The following is a 13540-nucleotide window of genomic DNA, read 5'->3' on the forward strand; positions in this document are numbered from 1 at the left end:
TCCCTTCTGTGAGTTTATCCCCAGATAAATAAACCTTTGTTATACTCCATTCCGGGCTATTGTGGAGCTCTTTTGTATGTCAACAGTCCTGCTTGGCGAGTCACTGGAAGTGTGTATTTCAAGACTTGAGAGTCTTCTCCTGTGAGTTTCTGTCTTTTTCTGTATTTTCTTCTTTAAGTCTCTGTGCCCCTCTCTCCCCATTCTCCCCCCCCCGTTCTCTCTCATGTTCTCTCTGTGTGTCTATGTTTACCTTTGTTTCTCTGTCTCTGACTGTCTCTGTCTCTGTCTATCTCTTTCTCTCTCTCTCTCTCTCTCTCTCTCTCTCTCTCTCTCTCTCTCTCCTGGCCATCATGAGGTGGGCAATTTTTATCTGTCACTCTCCTCCAACTTCATCTCAAGCTCATATTAACAGACTCAGGGGATCATGAACTGAAGCACTTTCAACCTCAAGCTCAGATATATTCTCCTCCTTAAAATAGTGTCTCTTGACTATTTTGTCACAGTGACACATGACCATCTAACATAGGGTACGAACACCTAAACATACCTGGCAGAGCAACTTCCCATATTTCATCTATATTGACAGGGTACCACTCATCTCTTAAAGTTTGTTTGTTTTTTTTTTTAAAAAAAAAACAAACTTTAAAAAGTTTATAGAACAGGAGCATGGCACCAATAGGTATTTTTCCCATGATGACCCATCACTTCAGCTTTCATATTTTTCTTGAGTTACTTTTAGAATTTTATACTATTTTTGGAGAACTATCCACAAGCTTCTTATTATTTTTAGCATGTCATTATGCACAGTAGACCCATATTTTAAAATTCCTCTCAAGACTGACTGTAGCATAGTGACGGTGGCTGTGGCACAGTTGGTAGAGTCCTCACTTAACATACACAAAGCCCTGGGTTCTATCTCAGCACTACGTAAATCATGCATGGTGCCCGATCTGCCCATAATACCAGCACTAGGAAAGAGGGGCAAGAGGATCAAAAGTTCAAAGTTATCTTTGGCTACATAGCAAGTTTGAGGTCAATCTTGGTAGCATGATTTTTTCCTTAAAAAAAAAAATCATTTATGCCCTATCTCTTATAATTTTATGTGTTTCTCTTTTCTACTTTTGATGTAATTGTGTTTTGTTTTGTGGCTCATAGAGAATGCAGCCCTTACATATTCATGCTTTGGACAGCTAAGACATTTTCCATTATAGTAAATCTCTATTAAACTAATTTATAATAATTATTTTATCTTTACTAATTATATTATGTAGTCATAAAATTATAATCGTTCCTTCCTATACCCTTATTTTTATTTCCATGTTTGTCAAAAACTATGAGTAACATTTCATAGCCTGTGAAAAGAAATGCCTGCCCATTAATTATTCTTCTAGACATAATACTGTTTTCAATGAGTTTGTCCTTAGTGTAAAAAATTAGTCTTTAATGAAATGAATAGCCATGGAGGATGGCACTGAGATAGAGAAACAGATGTTTCTGTTGCAAGTCATACAGAAGCAGATGTGAGCAAGTCATAGCAAACCCCACTCACAAGAAAATTTAAATTCAGATTGGTACACATTGTGACAAGAATGGATTGATAGCCCCCAGTAAGTCAGGAATGAATCACAGAAGGTTTCTTAAAAATGTATCTGGAATTGAAGACCCAAATGTTCAGAGGGAGATGGCTCAGCCCATAAAATGCTTGCTGCACAAGTGTGGGGACCTGAATTCAAATCCCAAAACTCATGTTAAGAAATGGGCACAACGTTTAGCTTTGTCAACTTAACACTAACTAGAGAGACGGTCTTAATTGAGCAATTGTCCAGATCAGGATGACCTAAGGGTATGTCTGTGGGGCTTATCTTGATTGTTGACTGATGTGGAAGGACCCAGCCCACCGTGGGTGACACCATTCCCTAGGCGAGGGGGCCTGAGCTGTATGAGAGAGGAGAAAGCAAGCTCATGAACATCCATGATTTACTTTTCTGTGCTGTAGACTATGGGTGTGGTATGACTTCCAGCTTCCCCTAAATGATGGATTGTAACCTGAATTGTGAGTTAAAATAGATCCTCTCCCCCCATAAGTCATTTTTTGTGAGGTTATTTGATTACAGCAATGAACAATTAAATGGAACAGTTGGACACAATGGTACATGTAATCCCAGCACTGGTGAGGAAGTGGGTAGAGACAGGAGGCTCACCCAGTTAGACTTCTGGGTGAGCTTCAGGCCAATGAGAAAGACAATTGGATGAAATGTATGCCCTGGCAATGCTGAAGTACGCATGGCAGCTTGTGTATGGCGGTTCTGTTGAACTTGTCCATATTGGGTTTCATGGTCTAAGCTGATGAAGATGACTGACCAGGTCTCTCCTCCCAATAGGAAACCTGGTGGATGGTGTTCCTGAAGAAGGACAGGAGAAGTGGTCCTCTGACCTCCATACATGTGTGCACGTGCACGTGTGTGTGTGCAAGCACACACACACAAACGAAAGCAGGAAGGAAAGAAAAAAGGAATGAGAAAATGAAAGGAAGAAAAAAGAAGAGAAAAGAAAAGAAAAAGAAAAAGAAAGGAACAGAAAAGGAAAGGAAAGAATAGGACAGAAGAGAATATAAAAGAAAAGCAAGCAACTTAGACTTGCAGGTATGTTAGGATGGGTGGCCACTATCTATCTTCCATTGTCCTCTTGACACACCTAGAGTCTTTGAGTCCCCTGAGAGGAAAGCCTTGGCTGGAGAACTGATCTGAGCAGTCAATCTGTGGGCCTCTCTATAGGGGACTATCCTGATTCTTAGTTGATGTAGGACCCAGCCCACTGTGGCACCATTCTCTGGACTGATGGTCCTGGGCTGTATACAAAGCAGTTGGCTGAGCATGGTCTTTGAGTAAGGATGCTCTATGGTTCCTACCTCCAGTCCTGAGTTCCTCCCTGATTTCCCTCCAGGAGGATTACGACCTGCAAACATAAACTAAAATAAACCTTTTCCTCCTGTGAGCAACTTGCTTTTTTTGTAACTGGAGGTTTCCCTCCTGCCTGCCAGTTCCAGAATAACCACTCTGAGACTTAATATTAATTACAAACTGTTTGGCCTATTAGCTCAAGATTATTATTAACTAGTTCGTACAACTTAAATTAACCCATTCTATTACTCTATATTTTACCGTGTGGTCATGGTCTTACCTCACATCTTGCTTCCCCGGCTTGCTGGCATCTCCTTGACTCCACCCTTTTTCTCCATGTATCTCTGTTTGGATTTCCACCTGGCTCTATTCTGCCTGACCATTGGCCGAATCAGCTTCTTCATTAAACAATGATAATCAAACATATTCACAGCATACAGAGGGTATCCCACATCACTTTTTGTCTTCTTTTCTTCTTTGTTTTGTTTTGTTGTTGTTGTTTTGTTGGGGGTGACCCAAGACCCAGTGGTGCAGAAGCCTGGGCATAGTCACTGATTGGTCAAACCTGGGTCTACATATCCCTCAAAGGCCTCTAAGTTAAAAGCATGATTTACTGTCTGTGATGTCATTGGAAGATGTTGGAATATTTCAAGAGATGGAGTCTAGTAGGAGGTCCTCTGGTTACTACAGAGGAATTACAGTCACTTTAAGAGGATTGTGGGACTCTAGGCTCTTCCTTTCCTTTTACTTCATGACTATGGTTGGGCATTTTATACCCTACCATTCTTATTCCCTACCATGACCAGCTGATCTTCCCACAACCACAGAAGTACCAAAAGTACAAAAGTGTCCTGGCCTTAAAGGTCACTGGAGACGGACCCCCACCTCCTGTGTCTAGTCCCCTGGCAACACTGAAAAGGTCAACATCACAGTTGCTCCGAGGTGGAGGAGTCTGAGCTGTGTTGAGGTCCATTAGGACAAAGCTTCCTGGTCAAAAGAATGATATCTGGATGCGGGGGAAATGGTTCAGCTGCTAAGCATAGACACGCTGCCCTTATGAGCACATCGGTGAGGAGGCTCACAACTCCCTGTAATGCCAGCTGCAGGGGGTTTGATGCCCTCTTCTGTCCTCTTCTGGTACTGCACTCAAGTGCATACATATATACACACAACTAAAAATAAAAATAAGCATTAATTTAAACAAAAAAAGAATGAAATCTAGCTCTGGCCCTGAGCAGAGGCTTTATTTTGAAGCTATCCAAATTATTACATGCTATTGTTATCTCTTTTAAGAGTCCAAGCTGGGAGGTGGTAACACGTGCCTTTAATCCTAGCACTTGAGAGGCAGAGGTAGGCTGATCTGTGAGTTTGAGACCAGCCTGGTCAACAGAGTGGGTTCGAGGATAGCCAAGGCTGTTACACAAAGAAACCCTGTCTAAAAAACACATAAAACACAAACAACAACAACAACAAAACCTGTCAATCACCTGGCCCAAGTCTATTCCCAAAGAAAACTGATTCACCGGAAGCCATGCTAAGGAGATGAAATGAATAACTATCCCCTTAGTGAGGCCTGGCATCCCCCAGTCCATCCCCCACACAGTTGCTCTCAGAGCATCCTGTAGCAGTGTGGCTGACCTACTTTTCTGAGTTATTTAGAAAAAGTGTAACTTATCTTTGAAGATATAGCTATCATCATTAGTGTTTGTGTGTGTGTATATATGCCACATGTTGTATGGATACCCATAGATTTAAGAGAAAGGCATTAGGTCTCCTGAGGCATGTTACAGGTGGCTGTGAGCCACCCAGCGTGGGTGCTGGGGCACAAATTCTGATCCTCTGTAAAAGTTGCCTGTGTCATAACCGCTGAGCCATCTTTCCAGCCCCCACCCCGCTTTCTTCTCTCCTTACTTCCAGAAAGTGACCAAAGCCCCATCATGCTTCCCCACACACTCTCATCTCTCATCCTCTGCCTCTGACTTAGAGAGGGGTGACAAGGTAAATTTGGGGTGTGTTCCCTGGCGCTCCCTGAGCGACAATTCCCGCATAACAACTAGGGGATGGAGTGTAGATGTGACAGCCTAATGATACGGATTTGGAAGTCATTTGTGTTAGGATGACAATAAAAGTCACCTGAAGGATGACAAGCCCAGAGAAGAGTATGTGGAACATGAAGATGCCTGGAGAAGGACTCAGAGGTCACAAAGGTCAGCAGGTGAGCAGCCTCCACCACAGAACATCCAGGGAGTGTCTTAGATGCAACACAAAATATCTAAATGAAATGACTTAGGCATTTTGTAAAATGCTACACTGACATTGGGACAGACACCTTGTTTTCTTTCTGTATGAATATGTTACAACCAAGCCAGCCTTCTTGACAAGTTCCAGGCAGTGTCAGAAAAGCAGACAGCACTTGAAGAATGACAACTAAGGTTGTCCCTTTTCTGGTTCCCAACCTCCCCGAGTGTTTTACAGGCATAGATTTAGAAAGAAGAACAGCGTTCATATAATAAATTGGATTTGGGCATGGCTGCTGCTCAGTTAGTAAAGTGTTTGCCTAGATGCATGGAATCCTTGGCTCTATCCCTAGGACCACATAAGCCAGGTTTCCTGACACTTACCTGTAACCCCAGGCCCTGGGATGATCAGAAATTCAAGGTCATCCTTAGTCTGAGGCCAGCCTGGATTATGTGGGACCTTATCTGCTTGGGACACAGGATTCAGGTTATTCTAGCTGGATTGAATCTGAAACCACCTTCCTGCAGTCTAGCTCCAAGAGTACCAGACAGGATTATGCAAGTTGCTAAGGAAGGAGAACAGTTAAAAGTCCTATCCAGCCGTGACACCTAGGAACCACATTAATGGCCAGCATGGCAAGATCGCCACAAAAGCACAATAGTGGCACCCGCATGCTGGCAGTAACCAACAGTTGCCTAAGTGGGCTTAGGGCCAGCTCAAAAGGAAAGGAATTATGCCTGGTCTAGTTAACTCCCCAGGGCTAGTGTGGTCATGGACCTTAGAAGAGAATCTACTGATGCCACTTTGCTAGATGAGTATAGTTATTAACTACCTCCTAAATCTTATCCTTATACCCACAGATACATATAGCTACCACCTTCCACCAAAAAGGTCTCTTTGTAGCAAATAGAGACCATCCCAGAAAACTGCAACTGGGGACATCAGGGGGTCAATGTGTTATGGGGTTCCCAGCTCCAATGGATACATCTGCAGCACAGCTCCTGCATCTACGGCTCAAGGAACATCTTGGAGGAGGGGACAGAAAGACTGTCAGAGCCAGAATATGAGGATATCTGCTGTGTGTCTTTCTCTCTGCACAAACAAGGCCTGAACAATAACAATATCGAAAGACAGGCTAATGGGAAAGTGGGGGAATCTCACAGGGTCTCAGCCCTACACACACACACAAAAAAACTGCAAACAACCAATAACTGCCTAGAGAGGAAAAGTTCACCTCTCCCAGGGATGAGCCTCCTGATTGGTTATCCAATAACGAATGGTCAGCTCTGAAATCATATATATATGAACATACATACATACATATATGTGTATACACACACATACACACACAAATAACAAAAGTGGACCCAGCAGTAGGATTTATATATTTGTCCACATATATATGCATATATATGAATGTATATGTAACAACCATAGTGATAAAGGCTATCAATCTGACAGCATGATGTGTGGTGGTGGGAGAAACATGGGCAACTGGAGGGAAGAGGGGGAAGTGAAAAAGTGACAGAATTATAATTTAAAATGTAAACTAAATACCTTAAAAAATCAGACTTATACTCTCTGCTTCCCAATAATGGGAATGCATGCCATTTCCAAATATTAATATATGCACACTTGGTTCTACTTTGTTCGCTTCTTCCTGCTTGCCAGATTTTCCCATCCTTATGTCTTCCTTTTTCTTTTGTGCACAGTGCCTATGGCTGGCTTCGTTTTGATTAAACTAGGAGGCCTCTTCCTGGTTATCAGATAGATGGCTTAACTGGCAATTTCATAAGATCAAATTCAGGAAAATGGAATTGCCTCTTTCTCCTCCCTGTGTGAGACGAAAAGGTCCATGCCCCTTACTTCCAGACTTCTTCCTGCGCCTCGGCCATTGGGTTTAACTCGACAGTTGCTCTAACACATTGAGGGCATTCCTGCTAGCTGGGCATGGTGGTGCATACCTCCAGTTCCAGCATTCCGAAGGCTGAGGCCAAGGCAGGTGGGTCCCTATGAGTTTGAAGCTAGCCTGGCCTACATAGCTAGTTCTAGGACACCCTGGTCTACATAGCACATTTCAGAGCAGCCAGGGATATATAGTGCTATCCTGTCTCAAAATAACACTTCCCACCCCAAAACATACCCCTGTGTCTTTTTTTTTTTTTCAGAAAAATACTGATTCTGCACTGAATTTGGGGATGCAGCTTATAACCACGGGCTGTTATCTCAAGATGCTGAATGGATTGCATCCCTTGCTTCCTTTTGTCCGGAACTGTCCCACCTCAGGGCACCCAACTCTCGTGGTATTAAAAACAGCTATACAGGGGGCATTTGTGCATGTTACCTCTTCTGAGAGATCTCATAACTATTTAAACATTTTGTTATCGCTACTAATTAATTAACTTAGCATGTTTATGTGTATGCATGCACATGTGTCTGAACAAAACCTAGAGGAACTGGTTTTCCCCTTTGAACACGTGGGTCCTGAATATGGAGCTCAGGTCACTGGGATTGATGGCACATGCCTTTACTCCCTGAGCCATTTTTCTGACCTAAGACATTATGTTTTTCACAGTATCTTTCAAAAGTAATAAGGGTGTTTTTTAAAAAAAAAACTACATAGGTGTATTATCCATATGTACATCAGTGTATCATGTGCTTGTCATGTCTGGAAAGGCCAAAAGGGGGCGCCAGATCCCCTGAGACTGGACTCACAAATAGCTGTGAGCCACCATATGCATTCTGGGAATCAACCCTGGGTCCTCTGGGAGAGCGACAGGTGTGTTCAGCCTCGAGCTATCTCTCCAGCCCTACAATACCTTTCTTCCTCCAGTCTCCCGTGATAGAAACTTTGGCTTAGTAGAACATCCTAGAATTGCCCAGATGTCTCCTCACTGATGCCTGAAGAGATGGTGTGGGTACAGCTGAGTTAGTAGAGACTACATACTTGTACACACATACACACAAACACACACACACACCACACAAGATGCACACTCAAAGTTGAGCTGCTATTTCTAGCTCTTTCTGTTTGGCATTGGATGGTTGACCCAAGTTTTCTTCTTCAATATCCTTTATCTGTTTTCCAGCCCCAGTAGGGATGTTTATTTGCCCTTGAGATTTAAAAACACACATGGCCTCTGTGCCATATTTGGGCACATGTTTCTGCATTCATCTTGGCTTGAGTTGAGTCAGGGTTTTTCATCTTTATACCAACATTGTGTTCTGCTTCCTGTGTGCTTCCTCACAACCATTTCAACAACGGCTTCCCCATTGTTCAAGTTTGATATTTCCTCTGGAACACAAATTAGTCTTAATTAGCTGTCTGTCCTGTGCCACCACACATTTCATCTCTTCCCTAATCATTTGCAAGTCTGTGTTCTGGGTGGTACAGTTCTTTTTTGTTCTCCCCCCCATAGATCATTCAGCTCCTTTTAGCTTTTTATTTTTATTTATACATATATGTGTATACACTGTGTGTGTGCACACGCATGCATGTGCATGCATATGTGAATGAGCATGCACTCAGATGCCCTCAGAGTCCAGAAGAGGGCACTGGATCCCTTGGAGCAGGAGCAACCGATGGTTGTGAACCACCCAGTGTATTTACTGGGGAACCAAATTCAGGTCCTTTGCAAGAGTATTCCACGCTTTTAACCAGCGTGCCATTTCTTCAGTCCCTTCCTTTAAAAAAAGTTTGTTTTTATATTTACCAATGTGTTCGTGCCCCGTGTGTGTGTGTGTGTGTGTGTGTGTGTGTGTGAGAGAGAGAGAGAGAGAGAGAGAGAGAGAGACTGCAGTACCCATGCAGGCCAGAAGAGGGCACCAGAGTCCTAGGAGCTGGATGCAGGTGACTGTGCTTCCCTGATGTGGGCGCTAAGCATTTATCCCGGGTTCTCTGAAAGAGCCATGAGTGGCCTTTCCCACAGAGTCATCTCTTAAGTCCCTCATTCTGCTTTTCATTGGTTGAGTCAAAGACCAGCTCTGCTTTTATTTTGATTCTGTGCATCCTTTCTCGGGTAATCCTAGTCTTCTTTTCTTGCTCCAAAGTGTCAACATTTACTGTCTTTCTATGTTTTTCTTTCATATAAATACATGTTGGATACACATTTGTGTGTGATGTCGCACATGCCCTCAGGCCAGAGAAGGAATCTCTTGTCTTGCTCGATCACTTTCTACCTTATTCCCTCAAGGCAGGGTCTCTCGCTGAACCTGGAACTAGACTGGCAAAACCTGGTGATGTTCCTGTCTCTATCTCCCCAACTATGTTAAGGTTACAGGTTCACATGGCCATGCCCAGCCATGTGAGTGTTGGGGATTTGAACTCAGGTCCTCAAGCTTTTTTTTTTTTTTTTTTTTTTTTCGTTTTTCGAGACAGGGTTTCTCTGTGGTTTTGGAGCCTGTCCTGGAACTAGCTCTTGTAGATCAGGCTGGTCTCGAACTCACAGAGATCCGCCTGCCTCTGCTCCCGAGTGCTGGTATTAAAGGCGTGCGCTACCACCACCCGGCGGTCCTCAAGCTTTTACGGTAAGTGTTTTTATCTGCTGAGTCACTTCCCCTGCCCTCTGCTGTTTTTATCTGCTGAGTCACTTCCCCTGCCCTCTGCCCTCCCTCCCGCCCCTGATAAGTTCCAAACAGCTTTTTATGCATCACCTTTTCAGGTTAAAGTGTGAAGAGATGCCATAAGCGTACCTTCTGCAAATTCTCCCTTGATTCAATTTTATTTTTCTTTTCTATTAGTATAGTTTTAACTTTATTCATTTATTATTTCTATACGTATGCATGTTTTGCCTGCATATGTGTGTGTGTACCACATGGCATGCAGTGCTCAGAGAAGCCAGAAGAGGGTGCTGCATTGCTTAGGATTAGAGCTACAGATGGTTGTAAGTTGCCATGTGGGTGCTGGGAAATGAACTCCTGTTCTCTGGAAGAGCAGTCAGTGTTCTGAGCCATCTTTCCAGCTCTCTTGATTTAATTTTCAAAGGCAAGTAATTCTTTTTCTCTAGGACATAAGTGAGGTGTGTGTGTGTGTGTGTGTGTGTGTGTGTGTGTGTGTGCAGGTGCACATGTGTGCTTATGTCTGGAAACCAGAGGGAACCCTTGGGTTGTTTAAGAACAGGTGTTACTCTACAGAAGATTAGCCTGGGAATCACTCTAAAAGTCCAGGCTAGCCTCAAACTCTCTGGTGCAAGATTATAGACTCAATCACCATGCCTAGCTTTCAAGTTAATTTTGTCTGCTTGTGTGTCAGCTTCTTCCAGTTAGTGAAGAGCCCTGGGAAGATATGCACCATCTCTGAAACAATGGCTAGTCACAAGCATGCAGACACACCATATATGTTTGTTGAATGAATACATGTTAGCCTTCCATTTCTTCTTCCTCCCTTTCCTTCCCCTGCAAATTCATCAGGAGGCCAGGAAAAGTATCTTCTGCAAGAAGACTCCCAGTGGAGACTCACAGTGGAGAAAAGAAATTGAACTCCTGTTCTCACTGTGATGGGAGCCTCAGGGGGCCCTAGCTGCAGTGAAGTCCTGAATTCTGAACAAGATGAAAGCCAGACCACTAAAAGGACAAAGCCTGAGGCTCACCACAGGCTGCCTGTGAGGTCTCCCCCATCCCTGACTCCCACAGAGACCAGCACTGTGGGGGACCGCATCTTCTCTGACCAGCTTTTAGGTTAATCCTCCGCTGGTTCCAACTTTCATAGGCCTGGAATTTACTTCATGGCGCAATTTAGTTCACCTTGAGGGAGCTGGAGACAGGGGTCAAATAAGCTCCAGAATATTCAATAACCTTTGTTCTTCCCTCTGCCTAGTTAAAAAGGTGATATTCTACTGTTGTATACTAATAAGTTCTTTCAATTGGAACATTTCCTCTAGGAAGAGGAGCTCATGAAACTCTGGAAGTAAGTAAACTTCACATGCTTGGGGAAGCTGGATTCTGGTCAGCAGCTCCCCACAGTTTTGGAAGCAATGGCCAGTACTGGGGAGAAGACTGTGACCATCCCAGCGACCTGGAGGAGACGCTCTAGCATGGCCAGCTGCCTGCAAATCCTGCAGAGAGCTCTGGGACTTCAGCTGTGCTGTCAACCATGCTGGGGTGGGCGTTTTGGTGACGTGGCTGTTTTTAAGTCATCCCTATTCCTGTAGGTCACCGCTCACACATACTCCTGAAGTAACCCCAGGGATCTCATCAGTTCCCCAAGTGAGACTTTGGTGGCCTCATTACTTTGGTCCATCATGGGCTCCCTACCAGGGCTGAGCAGACATTTTTCTCATGTCTCCCGGTGAAAAAGCCTCACCTACAACATCCATCTACCAAGAGCAAGAGCTGCCCAGAAGTTCAATACGACAAAATACCCCCCCCCTGGAAGCAGGGCTCTTTCCAACCCACAGTAATAGCCTGTAGTCTGGGCATACTTATAGTGCCTGGGGCAGCTGAGTGCCACCTGCGTGGCTGAGACACCTCATAAGTTTACCCTGGCACAACAGAAATAACTTAAAAAGAAAAGTGTTCCCCAAGCACCACGTAGGTCATTTCACCCACATTCTGCGGTCTTCCGTTCAACCTTGGCTACACACCGTCAGCCGCACACATGCCTCTGCTGCACGCCTACCCCACTGTTAATGGTGCTCTTCAGCCAGCACAGGAAGCCCCAGCATGCTCAAAGGAGCTTCCAGAAGTTTCCCTAGCTCCAGGTTTTCCCCAACATAGAGCATTTAGCAGTGAGCCTGAAGTGACAGTATTGTGAAATCTCTGAGTTTATGATTCTCACCTGATACCCAGCAGGAGCAACTTAAGCAAGGGTTGGCTTTGGCTCACAGTTCAAGGGCACAGCCCATCATGGTGGGGAAGGCATGGCGGCAAGATCTGGAGACAGCATTGTGCTCACACTCAGGAACTGTAGTAGGGGGACATGGGGTTGGGCTATAAAACCTCCAGCACTGCCCCTCATGACTCGTTTCCTCTAGTCAAGCACCACCTTCTAAAGGTTACAGAGATTTTAAAAAAATAAATAAATAAAAATAGGAAAACAGTGCCACCTGCTGGGTAACAAGTGTTAAAACACACAAGCCTATGACGGACATTTGAAATTTAAGCCATAAGACTCCTTTGCTGCTAAGAATGAAGACATGGGGTCATAAGAAGCCTATAGCCCAAACTGTTTAGTCAGACCAATGAGATGAGGGAATTGAGGGTTGATCCTGAGAATAATTAGAGTTGGTACATGGGTCTATCTGGACTCAGGTGTGTCTGTGATGGCTAACTGTGCACTGCCAACTTGACAGGATCTGGAATCATCTAAAAGACACTCCTCCTCCAGGTGTGTCTGTGAAGGCACTTCCAGAAAAGGCTTAACTGAGAGGAGAGGGTACTCACCCTGAATGAGGACAGCCCTATCCACTAGGCTGGGGTCACAGACTGAATGGAAAGGAGACAGTGAGCCGAGACCAGCATTCATCTCTCTCTGCTTTATAGTGGATGCCACGTGACCAACCGCCTCACGCTCCTGCTGCCATCCCTGCCCCGCCACCCTTGAGCTGTGAGACACAGCAAACCCTTCCTGCTTTCAGTGGCTTTTGAGACAGCAATGAGAGAAGACACTAACGAACCATCTCTTCCTCACCTGACGTTGGGGTACACGAACAGAAGGACAGGGACGTATTGTATTCTTTGACCCTGCTGGGTACCACCAGCTGAATGGGATTCAGTTAATGCTTTGGCCTCTGCCAATTCCCCCAGTGCCCCAGCAGGTGATAACAGCTCCGGGAAAGAAAAAGACTCTCCATCAGACCCAAACAAAGATTGAGCACCTATCGACTGACACGGTCTGGAAGAAATTTTCCACCAGCTACGAGGCCCATGGAGCAGACACATCATTCAGAATCTTTGGCTGACACTGGAGTTGTGAAGTTTCCCTCAGAACATCATTTGAGGGAAAGCAAGGGGGAGGTTGCACTGGCCTCACCAGGCCCCCAGTGAGGACCACTCGAGGTAGATTCAGTATGAGCTCTGAGCCCCTGTGAGTCAGCGGCAATACTTCTCTTCCACAAGAGAGCCTTGGTCAAGGCGACACTGCCTGACTTGTCCCTGAGGAAGTGGGGGTGAACTGATGCCTCCTGGAGGTTCGGATTTCTTTATGTGAGTGTGGGAGGGGGTGCCTATGCACACATGTGCCTTCATGTGGAAGTCAGAGGTCAACATCATTGGTCTTCCTCCATCATTGTCTACCTTGTCCTTTTTCTTCAGATGGGGTCTCTCAGTGAACCCGGAGCTTACCAGTTTGGCTAGACTGGCTAAAGAGAAGCCTCAGGGATGTTTCTTGTCTTCCTGGTCCCCAAGAGACCAGGGTTACAGACAAGTACTGTTAAGTTGGGGGGTAGACCCCAGCCCCTTGCATC

The 13540-nt window shown here is 44.8% G+C and overlaps 1 protein-coding gene across 3 annotated transcripts in view; it reads right to left on the reverse strand.

Annotated features, from left to right (window-relative positions):
• Caln1 (calneuron 1) overlaps positions 1 to 13540 on the reverse strand; it is a 476552-nt gene that overhangs the window by 24881 nt on the left and 438131 nt on the right. The gene's annotated exons all lie outside the window — the stretch shown is intronic.

Source organism: Chionomys nivalis, chromosome 3 (genome assembly GCF_950005125.1).
Source record: "Chionomys nivalis chromosome 3, mChiNiv1.1, whole genome shotgun sequence".
Lineage (NCBI taxonomy): Eukaryota > Metazoa > Chordata > Mammalia > Rodentia > Cricetidae > Chionomys > Chionomys nivalis.